The sequence below is a fragment of the Macrotis lagotis genome, chromosome X, assembly GCF_037893015.1.
Source record: "Macrotis lagotis isolate mMagLag1 chromosome X, bilby.v1.9.chrom.fasta, whole genome shotgun sequence".
NCBI lineage: Eukaryota > Metazoa > Chordata > Mammalia > Peramelemorphia > Peramelidae > Macrotis > Macrotis lagotis.
Window position 1 is genome coordinate 483,106,496 of NC_133666.1, and position 13,110 is coordinate 483,119,605.

A 13,110-nucleotide genomic window follows, 5' to 3' on the forward strand; every position below is an offset into this window, starting at 1 on the left:
GTTTTTATCATTTAATTTTCTTCTACTCCCCTTGGAAAATTTCAAAAGTTAGTGTTAACCTTTGAGGTCCTGTATTTTTGTTTGTTTTGACCTGCATCCCTAAAGAGATAAAGCATCACCACTCCCTCAGTGAACAGCAAAGACATGTCAGTAGAAAGTCACTTGGATTAAGCACTGAGTATCCATGCCAAAATTCTCTCACTGAGGGGGTGGGGAGGTCCTTGACTTGGAAATTAAAAATTCTTGTAAGTCTGATGGAGATCATGTTCTGACAAAGATTTTGAACTGTTGTTTCTTTAACAAAATCTTTCCTTAAATTTACTGAGTTTCTTTTACAAAGTGAGTCACAGTTATTTATTAAATACCTGCAGATATTTTTCTATTGATAATTATTATGATATGATATAAAATGTTTGTCCTTGTCTTTTGCAAATTTTTTCATTAATAGTTTTTGTTTTATTTTAATGCTTTTAAAAATGACTGGATCAATGTAATGACATGAAAATAAATAGAAAACTTGCTAATGAAAATCTATATTTAGACTTCCTGGCATAGTCATAGCATATAGTTTCAAAAGTTTGGGAAGAAAAGCTTAGGAAACTCATGTTTAGTTTGGGAATTGTAGAAAAAAAGATTTTATTTTGGTTAACTAAGTTGAAATTCAAAGAGTATGTTGTGGTATTGGCTTTGATAAAGCTTCACAACCAATGGGAATCCTTTTTGAGTTAGTGTGGAGTGGCCTTAATGCTGGATATAATCCTGTTGGCCAAGACCCCAGAGCTGAACAGATGAGGAAAGGATGCAGGAAATTCAGATGTTTACACATGTGTCTGTAACACTGAGAGGCAAGAGCAGCTCAGCAAGCCCAGAGGGTAAGAGTGTTTAATAACCTTGTGGTTTTTCTATTTAATCTTTATACTTTCCTGCTGGGATAGAGAATGAGTTGTTCTCTGAGAAAAGGAAAAAAAAGCAGTTGGTTATAAGACACAGAGCAAGACTACTGTGGGTTTGTGAAACAGAAGAAACAGACGTATTTGGAGTTTCTTGTTAAGTTGGATGTATTTTTCCCTTCCTTTTTCATTTTTCCACTATTGGTGTTATTTATCTTGACAGCATATACATTTCCTGTGTTTAAAATATTTGTATAGTTATCATAACCAGGTAAGGTTTTAGCATGCAAATATAGAAAGCAGCTGAAGATAACATTTTACAAATTTTGATAGTATAAGATGAATATGAATTATCAAAAATGTTTCTTTTATTTTATGCTATTATAAGAAAAAAGGTAATATAACTTTTGCAAAGTATATTTTTAATAAAACTATAGATTTATGTTTCATATACTTAAGGTCCTTTGGAAATGACTGGTGGTTTTGTTGAATTCCTGTCATTGTTAATAGGAAGTTGTATGATCACAAGAGATGTGTCACATTTTAGAGCTATCACAAGTGATCTGAATTTCCTTATGTAAAATACAGGATTACAGTGTGGAAGAGAGAGGGACAGAGAATAAAGGTCAATACAAAACAGACACAGGAAATGGGAAATATAAAAATACTGTGCCTTAACAAATACAAATTATTTTCTCTGAAAACTTGAAAGATTTAGTTCATCTGTTAATTTAACAGGGATCACAATTTTGATTACCTGTGATTGTGAAATAGATCTGTCAAACAAAGGCAATTCCTAAAATCATTTTTAGCTATTGGATAAATGTAAGTAACAGATGACTTTCAAAAACTTAATCATTCTATTTTATCCCTCTAGTCACTTTCACATCAACTCTGATCTTTTTCCAGCTCTCTAAATCAGCTCACACATCAGATTTTGTATTTTTTCTTTTGGAGCATGGTATAAAATTTCAGTTTTAAATCTTAATGAATATATCAGAATTCAAAGGATTAGATCAAAGGAATGTTGATCTCAGGATAGTTGCTTTAGAATAGAGTAGAAAAGATGCTTTTTGGCATAAATAAATCAATCAACTTTTCTATTCAAAGGAGATTTTGCACTATGTTTGGGAAAAAAAAGCCCAAACCACTTCCACACTATTATTCTTACCCATAGATTTTCAATGGCAACCTTAAATTTAAGAGAACATCCTGAGAAGGTTATAATATCCCAACAATGCAATTCTCCCATATACATTCATACTGTTAATTGGAAAATAATTTTTTTTTATTTTTAGGGATATCAGGGTAAAGAAATCCATCACTCACTTAAAAACTGTTAATATTCAAACATGTCTATAGATTTTCCTACTGTGTAAGAGTAGGCTATTAGGCTTATTATATTTTTATTTTGTTCATAAATATTGACAAGATTTAGTAATTATCTGATCATTGAGTCATACATTTTTAGATCCTGAGATGAGGATGTTATTCAAATATTCTTTATGGTGTTTATATGTTGACTTAGAGCTCTAAAGGACAATAGTGACATTTCCCACAATTTAAAAATACAAGCATGGATCTACTATTTATAAAAGATCATGGGATTTTCCATGTAGATATCGCTGTGTCAGTTAAATTCAGAAAAAACTTGGGAAGCTATTTAATATTTCATTAATTTCCAAAGTAGGGCAAAAACAGATATTGATTTATTTTTTGGTTCCACTGGGGACAAAACATATCATTCATTTCTCTTTTAATTCCTTTTAAGCAGGGATTATTTTGATTTACAGAATCACATCAATCACCTTGGTAAGCATTCACACTGTCTTTTCTCCATTTAAGTTCCTTAAAAAAGTTTTTTTTTGTCATTCTGAACTCAACACATTTGCATATTTCCCTATACAAAGAACAGAGAGAACTATATATTTGAAACTGAAATATGAAATCTTATTATCTACAACTTTTAAAAGTGTTCAATTTAGTCCATTAGTTCCAAAGTTGTCTTGCTTGTCTGCATTGCTCTATGCACTTTCTTATCTTCCCTGAACTTTTTCTTTAAGGGTTTATTAGTTTCTTTTCTTCTCTCTTCTTTTGGTAGAGAAGGTGGGATCAGGAAAGGAGAGTAGGAGAGAAGAGTCCCAAATTCTTTTCCACCTCCCAAAAACCAACTTCTTCCTTTAATAATTTAGAATGGTCAAGTAGAATAAATCCACCCACTGGTTATATCTGAAAATTTATGTCACATTCTTATACCTCTAGTTCATAAATTTTCCTTTAAGAGTTGCAAAGTATACTTCAATAAGTCTTCTAGAATTTTGGTTGTACATGATTTTAATCAGAATTCTTAAATTTATCAAACTATCTTTTTCCAGCTTTATTAGTCTCTTTGTATTTATTTTCTTGGTTTTGTTCATCTCACTACATTTAGAGAGGCATAACTTACCAAATTTTTCCTGAATCCATTCTTCTCATTGCTTCCTATAGCCTAATAAAACTCCATTAATTCATATATCATTATTTGTCTGATCATTAGCCATTTAATGGACACATCATTTATTTTCAGGTCTTTGCTACAACAAAAAGAGTTCTGGTGAATATGTATATATATGTATGTATGTATCTATCTATCTATATATATATGTATCTATGTATATATGTATGTAAAATGTTTGAGTTCTTCAGCATTAAACAGTGACTCCAAGTCAGAGAATCTAGGATCACATCTAATTGTTAGTATTTTCTTTCTTTCTTTCTTTATTTTAGGTTTTTGCAAGGCAAATGGGGTTAAGTGGCTTGGCCAAGGCCGCACAGTTAGGAATTATTAAATTATCTTTGGGTGTCTGAGGCCGGATTCGGACCCAGGTACTCCTGACTCCAAGGCTGGTGCTTTATCCACTATGCCACCTAGCAGCCCCTGTTAGTATTTTCTTGAGCAAATTATTAAACCTTTCTAGGTCTAAATTACCTAATCTATAAAATGAGGAAGTTGGATTAGATGGCTTCTGAATTCACTTTCAGATCTTGCTCTTTAATCCCTCCTTTTTAAATCTCTTTGGAATACATGCCTAGTATGAAATCATTGGGTCAAAAAGTATACAAAATTTAGTGGCTTTGGCGGTATAATTCTAAATAATTTTCTAAAATGACTGGGTTTCTAAACAGTACATCATATCTTCTCTGATAAATTACATTTTCATTTTCTTTTTTTTAATTTATTTTTTATTCTCATTTTGTACAAATTTTTTTTTTACATTAATAAAATATACTTGTTTACAAGTAAACAAAATACCCCTCCCCCTTGAATATAGATAGACTTACTTGGACAAAAAAGTAAAGGGGAGAGAAAAAAAATTAAAATTAAAAAAATAATAGTAATAATTGTAGGTATGGCCAGGTGGTGTAATGGACGAAGCACCAGCCCTGGAGCCACGAGCACAGCCCAGCCTCGTAAACCAATAATCACCCAGCCATGTGACATGCAAGCCACCCAATCCCCACTGCCCTGCAAAAAACCAAAAAGAAGAAAAAAAAAAAGAACCAAAATAAAATAAAATGGTAATAATAGTAGGGGTGGCTGGGTGGCAGAAAGAGCATTGGCCCTTGAGCCAGGAGCACCTGGGTCCGAATCCGGCCTCAGACACCCAAAGATCATTCTGCTATGTGGCTCTAGGCAGGCCACCCAGCCCCACTTGCCCTGCACCCTCCCCCAAATAATAATAACAAAAAATGTGCTTCAGTCTTTGTTCCAACACCATCAACTCTGTCGTGAGTAGATCACATTCTTTATGATAAGTCCATCACAAAAGTTACTTCCATATTTTTCCAACGTTGCCATTGCTGATCGCAACTCCCTCCTTTCTTATTTCTCTACTACCGTGTACTATATTTTTTCTCTCCTTTCACTCTGACTCTGCTGTAGGGTTGCTGAGTGGCGCAGAAGACAGATCCCTGGTCCTGGGGCCAAGAAGCCCTGAGCCCCCATACCACCCCTTAGGCCCAGAATCCACCTGGCCCTATGGTCCTGGGCAGGCCATCCAATCCCAGCCCCTTGCAAGAAGTAAAAAAGAAAATGTATTATATCTGACCACTGTCCCTCCATGGTCCATCCTCTCCTCCTTTATTCACATCTCCACCCCTTCCCCCTGCTCCCCCCTCCTTCTTACTCCAGATGTCTATACCCCATTGAGTATATTTGCTGTTTCCTCTCCTAGCCATCTCTGATGAGAGCAAAGGTTCCCTCATTCCCCCTTGCCTCCCCCTTTCATGTCATTGCAATAGCTCATTGTAATAAAAAAAAATCTTATTATGTGAAATATCTTGGACTATTCCCCCTCTCCTTTTTCTTTCTCCCATTATATTTCCCTTTTTTTCTATTGACTCCATTTTTACACCATATTTTATCTTCGAATTCAGCTTTCTCCTGTGCTTCAACTATAAAAGCTCCCTCTACCTGCTCTATTAACTGAGAAGGTTCATATGAATATTATCAGTATCATTTTTCTATACATGCAGTTCATCCTCATTAAGTCCCTCATATTTCCCCCCTCTCCTCCAATCTCCATGCTTCACCTGAGTCCTGTATCTGAAGATCAAACCTTCTGTTCAGCTCTGGCCATTCCAAAAGGAACCTTTGAAATTCCCCTGGTTCATTGAAAGTCCATTTTTTTCCCCTGGAAGAGGACATTCAGCCTTGCTGGGTAGTTGATTCTTGGCTGCATTCTAAGCTCTTTTGCCTTCCAGTATATTGTATTCCAAGCCCTACGAGCTTCCAATGTAGTTGCTGCTAAGTCCTGTGTGATCCTGACTGCAGCTCCATGATATTTGAACTGTGTCCTTCTGGCTGCTTGTAATATTTTCTCTTTGACTTGGGAGTTCTGGAACTTGGCTATAATATTCCTGGGGGTTGGTTTTTTGGGATCTCTTTCTCGGGGGGGATCGGTGGATTCTGTCCATTTCTATTTTGCCCTCTGCTTCTAGAATATCAGGGCAATTTTCCTGTAGTAATTCTTTGAAAATGATGTCAAGGCTCTTTTCCTGATCATAACTTTCAGGTATTCCAATAATTTTCAAATTATCTTTCCTAAGTCTGTTTTCCATATCAGTTGTTTTTTCAATGAGATATTTCACATTTTCTTCTAATTTTTCATTTTTTTTTGGTTTTGAAGTATTGATTCCTGATTTCTGGTAAATTCATCAATCTCCCTGAATTCTATTCTTTGTCTGAATGATTTGTTCTCCTCAGAGAGTTTTCTTATCTCTTTTTCCATCTGGCCAATTTTGCTTTTTAAAGCATTCTTATCCTCAATAACTTTTTGAACTGTTTTATCCATTTGACCTAAGCTGTTTTTTAGCATGCTATTTTCTTCAGCATTTTTTTGGATTTCCTTGATTAAGCTGCTGCCTTCATTTTCATGTTTTTCCTGCATCTCTCTCCTTTCTTTTCCCAGTTTTTCTTCCAACTCCCTCATTTGATTTTCAAAGTCTTTTCTGAGCTCTGTCATAGCCTGAGCCCAATTTCTGTTTTTCTTGGAGTCTTTAGATGCAGGAGCTTGTGCTTCCTCATCTTCAGACTGAGTATTTTGATCCTTCTTGGGCTCGTTTGCAAAATATTTCTCAATAGTCTCCCTCTTGTTTCCTTGCTTGTTCATTTTCCCAGCCTAAGCCTGTTTTTTGGGGTGCTTCCTGAGTCTCAGTGTGTGAGGTTCTGTACTCCCTCCTGGTCTGTGAATGACCATAAGTGCCCCACTCTGTCAGGGGGCTGAAGTGGGGGGGCCCTTGTTGTTCAGTTGGGGGACCTAGACTGGGATCAGGATCTGAATGTGGTCAGAACCCCAGAGTCCTGTTCCAGGGGCAGAGGACAGAACTCTGCAGTCTCTCTCTCTTCACTTCCCTCCCTCAGCTCAATGGGCTCATGCCCTGGGGGCTCCTGCTTACAGGCTCAGCCTGCTTCTGTTTCTGGGTCTAGGCTGTGGAAAGACCAAGCTGCTTGCTGTGTGCCCTGAGGGCTGGGCTCCGTGCTCACTCTGGCAGAGGTCCCCACTGTTCCCCCACTTTGTGCCGGTGCTCCCCTGGGGTGCAGCTCAGGAGACTCCCCCGCTGCTGCTGCCTCTGGGAGCCTGAAGTTCTTTTGCTCTGGGGGGCACCCCTCTGGTGGGCCACCCCTTCAACCCCGGGGAGCAGAGCCTTTCTGCTCTTTCCAGGTTACCTTGAGTAGGAGAACTGCCTCACTGGGTCCCTTTGTGGGTTCTGTCTCTCAAGAGTTCAGTTAGAGTCCTTAGTTTATGAGTTTTTATCAGAGAGCTCCTAAGACTGGATCCCTTCATGTTGCCATCTTGGTTCTGCCCCTGTCGCATTTTCATTTTATTATGGCTATGAGGTAGAACCTCAGAGATGTTTTAATTTGAATTCTTATTATTTGTGTTTTGAAGCATTTTCCATATATTGATAGATATTTTTTTCTTCTTTTGAGAACTTTCTGTCATTTAAACTTTGACCATTTATCTATTGGGAAATGATTCTTATTCCTTGGTTATCAGAATTTTATCAAAGGAACATGCTGCAAAAAAGGTAAAGAAACTTCCCAGTTGATGATTTTCTTTCTTATATTAGTTGTAGTGATTTTTTTGAAGTTAAGTGACTTGCCCAAGGTCATACAGTTAGGTAATTATTAAGAGTCTGAGCTGGGATTTGAATTCCTGATTCCAGGCTTGGTGCCATATCCTCTGCACCACCTAGCTGCCTTTTTTCCCTTTCCTTTCCTTCCCTTCCCTTCCCTTCCCTTCCCTTCCCTTCCCTTCCCTTCCCTTCCCTTCCCTTCCCTTCCCTTTCCTTTTTTAAAACTACAAACTTAGAATCTCCAAATTTCTTGTTAAATTTACACCAAAGACAAAAAGAGTAAATTCTAGGAATGTGGGATAAGTGTTAATAAATAAATTTGAAGAGGTGGTATGCCAAGGTAGAAGAGCAGTCAATAACTTAGCCTTACTGAAATAGAAAGTTCATTAAGACAAGTAATAAGAATGACTAAAAAGGAAATCTGGAGCAAAATTATGATGGCCCTTAAAGGCCAGTCTAATGAGCTTCTATTTTAATCTAGGAAAATAAAGATCTCTTTAAGGCTTTTGAGTAGGAGAGAGAAATGTTCATATCTATATATTTGAATGATTATTTTTGCAGTGTGAAAGACAAGTTTGGAAAAGGAAAGATCAGTCAGAAATATTATTTAGAAGGCAATTAAAATAGTTTAGGTGAATGGTGATAATTGTTCAAATTAGGGGATTGATACAAAAATTGCTCTGGAAATAGAATATAGAGTATATGTTCATGTCATTTATGAATATGAATATAATAAAGACTTTCCTTATAAGTATATATGTGCTGTCATAAAATACTCGTTTTTTTGAAATTATGGATTTATAGAAATCATACTTTGGAAGAGAGACCCTAAATTTAGACTTATTCAACAATTTCATTTTGTGAAAGGAAGCATTATATAGTGGAGAGAATGCTAAACTTGTAGACGTGAAACATCTCTTTGAAATCTGGGCTCTGTCACATTGCAAGTAAGTTAACTGTTACAAATCTGTATGACTTTTCTCAAGTTATTCTGCCTCATTAACCTTAGTCTCCTCATATATTAAATGATCATCTTCTAAAAAGACCTCTAAGGTAACTTTAAATTCTAAATTTATGATCTTATAAACCTCCATGAGCCTAACCCTTAAGGCATTCTTTAAATATGAGTTATTAATATTTTTTCTTTTTCAGATTAGAAAATTGAGTTTTGAGAAGCTAAGCTAGATGATCCCCCCCCTTTTAAAGTAATATTTCTTTATTTTAAAGCAGGAATAGTATATGAAAATTGTTCTTGAAAAACAGATAAAGAGAATACATCCAAAGAATAACAATAGAATTTACTTAGAGAATCATAGAACTGAAAGGAACCTTAGAGAGATTATCTAGTTTTATATTGTATTTTTTTTCTGTAGAATTCAGAGCACCTATGCATCCTCTTTTATTTGTTTTTACAACATGTTAGTGAGTACTCTGGGGCAGACAGAAGACTAAACAGTAGTTATTTTCCTCTTCTTGATTATTCACAGAATCTAGTCCTATCACAACTATTATGTAGGAGATGCTTAGAGTAGAGGTCTTAATCTTTTTTGCCTGGGTGGATCCCTTTGGTTGTCAAGTGAATGGACTCCTCAGAATAAAGTTTCTTATTGCACAAAATATTCCATAATATATTGAAATAAATAATATTGAAATAACCATTATCAAAATGTTAATAAAATAGTTTGTGAACCCTAGAGTATCTTGGCATCTATTTGATGTGATAAAGAGTCAGATGGCTACCAAACTCCTTCTTATACCCCATCATGTTCTCAGACAGGCTGATTGATGAATTAAATTCCCAAAACAAAGAATGAACCCTTTAGTTTGATCCAAATTAAAATAATCCAGGGGTAGGCAATCTTTTAAATTGATTTTAAAATGTGAAGGCAGTTTTTGTTATTGTAACTTGAGTGCCTCTGGGACAGTGGAGAAATACATGATGAGACTTGAGTTTACAAATGAACAGACCCTCTGGGATTACACTGAAAAATAATGAACAATGGGTCTGAAGGAGTAGTGAGTCACTAAGCCAAGATAGCTAAGGGATAGAGTTGGTTTGTATTTTGTGAGCAGAGGACCAGTAAATTGAAGAGAAAAAAGGGTCTATCAGGTGTTTTGGAATTTCTGTTCAGATATTAAAGTCTGGCCTTGGCCTCTGTGGCCAATTTACTTAATATTAAAAAACAAACAATGAAAATACTTTTGAGGGTAGATGGTTGACAGATTTTCATTTCCATATATCATTATTATCTTAGAAAATCTAGTGAAAGTTTAACTCTCCTCTCCTCCATACTCCCTTTCTTCACCACCCCTCCCTCTACCATGGCAAAACCTATCAATTTCTCTGTTTCTTTAAGATGTTTCTAATTCCTGATTTTTTAAAAATACAAAACTGATTATTTCTCAGTTTTGTGTTATAAATGTCAGCTATTATCTGTGTATAAAGCGTGCAACAAAGGAAGATAATGAATGACTGGCAGAAGAGAGAGCTGAATATTATAGAGTTTGGTCTAACATAACTAGGGGGGAAACTAGGTGTCACAGATAAAGCAAGGGACCTGGAGATCTCAGTTCAAGTCTAGACTTAGACACTTACTAGGAATATAACCTTGATCAAGTCACTTAACCCTTTATGAGCCAATTCCTTATCCAAAAGTGGGGACAACTATAGAAGAAAATAGCAAAACATTTCATATCTTTGCCAAGAAAAACCCAGACTTTGCTCTGACAAAAATCATACAGCACTGAACTAAATAACAGTTAGAGTTCCTTTCCTCTTTATTGGCTCTGAAATGTAATCTTGAGAGAACTGAACATTTTTGGATTTTATTAATAATACTTCTAAACTCTTAAATAGCAGAGATTAACCACTCCATTAACCCTATATTATTGAGACATGTAAACTGATTTTGGCAAGCCTACCTCAAAAGCAAGGAGCCCAGGGCAAGTTCACTGACCACCCACTGGTTTCCTTTCTCTTCAAAGTTTGGAATCTACAATGAGAGGATGATTGGGGGGGGTTGAATAAGGGAAAGTCATTCTCCAGAGAAGAGGTAAGGGATTTGGCAGGAAGGAGAAGAGGAAAGAAGAGAAGGAAGAAGAAAAGAAAGAAAAGATAGACAAAAACAAAGACATAGAGAGCACGTGATGGCATTGAGACATTAAGTTCTTGAAAAGGGAGAACAGGCATCTATCATAGGTAAAAATATAAATATTGTAGAACTAAGGAAGTTGGTGACTTAGGATATAAACTTACCTTACTCCATAATTTTGCTTAAGCTACTCCTGTTATTATCTATTTCAATAGTTACTCCATTGATTTTATTTTTTAATGTTGAAATTTTCCCAGAAATTACTGACACAGGTTATTTTTAACTAAAATGTCAGTGATTTGTGTTCTGTAGTCATATAAACATTAAAAAATATGCTTGAGCAACATATATTCAGATTTTTTTGTCTTTGCTATTGCAGCTGAAGACAGAAATCTTCATGTCAGCTTAAAAAAAGACATTAAGTTGTACAACATGCAACATTATATCTCCTATGTTGAATCTGTTTTTAATTTGTAGAAGAAATGCCTTCAAGAAGTCAGTGATAACTTCCACTTTTGAAGTTTAGCATCTGTTTCAGTGATGCTGTAACAATTAAAATATATTAAACAAATTGTAACAGTAATATCTTATTAGATAGGGGAAATCAGTTTTAAAAAAACTATAGTCATTAATTTCCTGCTACAGTTGAATGGTTATTGGAATTTAGAGTCTGAGGATTTGGCTTTGAATTCTGGCTCTGCTATATATGCGTATGTGACTTTAGGTAAGTCATTTAATATCTTGTATTTTATTTTCCCCAACTATACAATGGGACAGAGTATCAGAGTTAAATGCTAAGGGAAGAATTACAATATTTCAACAAATAAATGGCAAATCTATAAAATAGACAATAACATTAATAATACATACTTATGTAGTGTTTTCTTCAAAATAACCCTTTAAGGTTGATGGTATATATTATTTATTATTATTATTATTATTATTATTATCTTTTCAAGCAAAGGAATGTAAGGTTAAAGAAAGTTAACACCTCTTATGTTCACATACAGGCAGTTAAGAGATACAATGGGCCTAAAGTGAGGAAGACTCATCTTCCTGAGCTGAAATCTGGCCTCAGACACTTAAGCTATATGACCCTGGGTAAGCAACAGAACCCTGTTTATCTCAGTTTCCTCATCTGTAAATTGAGTTGTAAAGAAAATCTCAAATGGGATCCTGAAGAGACAGACAATAGAAATGACTGAACCAAAAGACAAAAATGTTCAGATAGCTGGAAAAATGGCATATGGAAAGAGCTCAGGACTTCTGATTCCCAGTACAGTGCCATTCAGTGAATATGATAGGAGTTCAGAAGATAAAGAAATGAAAGGAGAGTCTGTTAATACTTCATATTTTAAGAAAAATCTTTTATCAAATTTGACCTCAGACACTTACAAGTATGTCAACTCTGGTCAAGAAATTTACCTGGTTTTCATCTGTAAAATGGGAATATTAAATAGCATATACCTCACAGAGTTGTTGGGAAGATCAAATGAGAAAATAATTACAAATCTCCAATTACAATGCACATGATAAGAGTTAAATACATATTAGATGATATTTTAAAATAATTTTTATTAGTATTTATTATAGTTATTTAAATTAATTATGCTTATATACATTTTTATTTTATATTTAGCATTATTAGTAATGAAATCAATATATTACTTTCAAAATTCTCTAGCTTATTTGTATTTCCTTTTATTCAGTGCATTTGTAAGAAATCTCAATTGCTTTTTTTCTTTTTGCAGCGCAATTGCTAACTCTCTTCTTCCCTGTCAAATCCATCTCCTTAGCAAAAGAAAAAAAAAGAAAAAAGAAGAAAGACAATCCTCTTAATTAATAAGTAGTCAAGCAGAAAAAAATCTGCACATTTGCTTTGTCAAAAATTCCTGTGTTTTATACTGGACTTTCTATTATCCTTTGGGGAGGAGGAGTTGGGTAGTATGTTTCATCATAAATCCTCTGGAATCAGATTTAGTTATTGAATTGATCAAAGTTATAAATCTTTCAAAGTTTTTTTTGTTATAATGTTGCTATAGAATAAATTGTATTGTTGGTCCTGCTCACTTCACTCTTCTTCAGTTCATCCAGGTCTTCAGATTCCTATGAAACAAGATCACATAAGACTTAATAATTCACTGCAGTCTAAGGGTTAGAGGAGGCTAGAGGTTAGCTATACTTTTTGTTTTGTCTAGAGGGTATTAAGGTAGATCTAGTTCATGTATTAGGACTTCCATGAGGATTAATTGTCCTTAGATGAACGTCTTTTGACTGGATAAGTTTGAAATAAGGATGTCTCAGAACCATTCAGAATTATAAATGTTCCTCCAATTCTGTTCACAGTTGTGTATTAGACCAAGGTCCCTAAAGCTGACCCCAAATTAGCCAGTTTTTATTGAATTGTTTCTACTTTATAAAAATAGGCAAAAAATGAAATATCAGATGCTAAAATATTTATTATAGTTGGTAATGGAAAAATGACTCTCCAAAAGGAGATCAATTTCATT

At 34.9% G+C, this 13,110-nt stretch overlaps 1 protein-coding gene across 3 annotated transcripts in view; it reads left to right on the forward strand.

Moving 5' to 3' along the window:
• The first annotated feature begins 782 nt into the window (after positions 1-782).
• Positions 783-13,110, forward strand: part of CCDC102B (coiled-coil domain containing 102B) — an 836,813-nt gene continuing 824,485 nt past the window's right edge. Inside the window, exons 1-2 of one of the 3 annotated variants that reach the window (XM_074208367.1) lie at positions 847-872; positions 2,665-2,702. The gene's annotated coding sequence lies outside the window, so the exon portion shown is untranslated. Of the gene's footprint in view, positions 873-2,664; positions 2,703-13,110 lie in introns of all 3 variants that reach the window. The other 2 variants (XM_074208366.1, XM_074208368.1) reach the window with 2 other exon arrangements.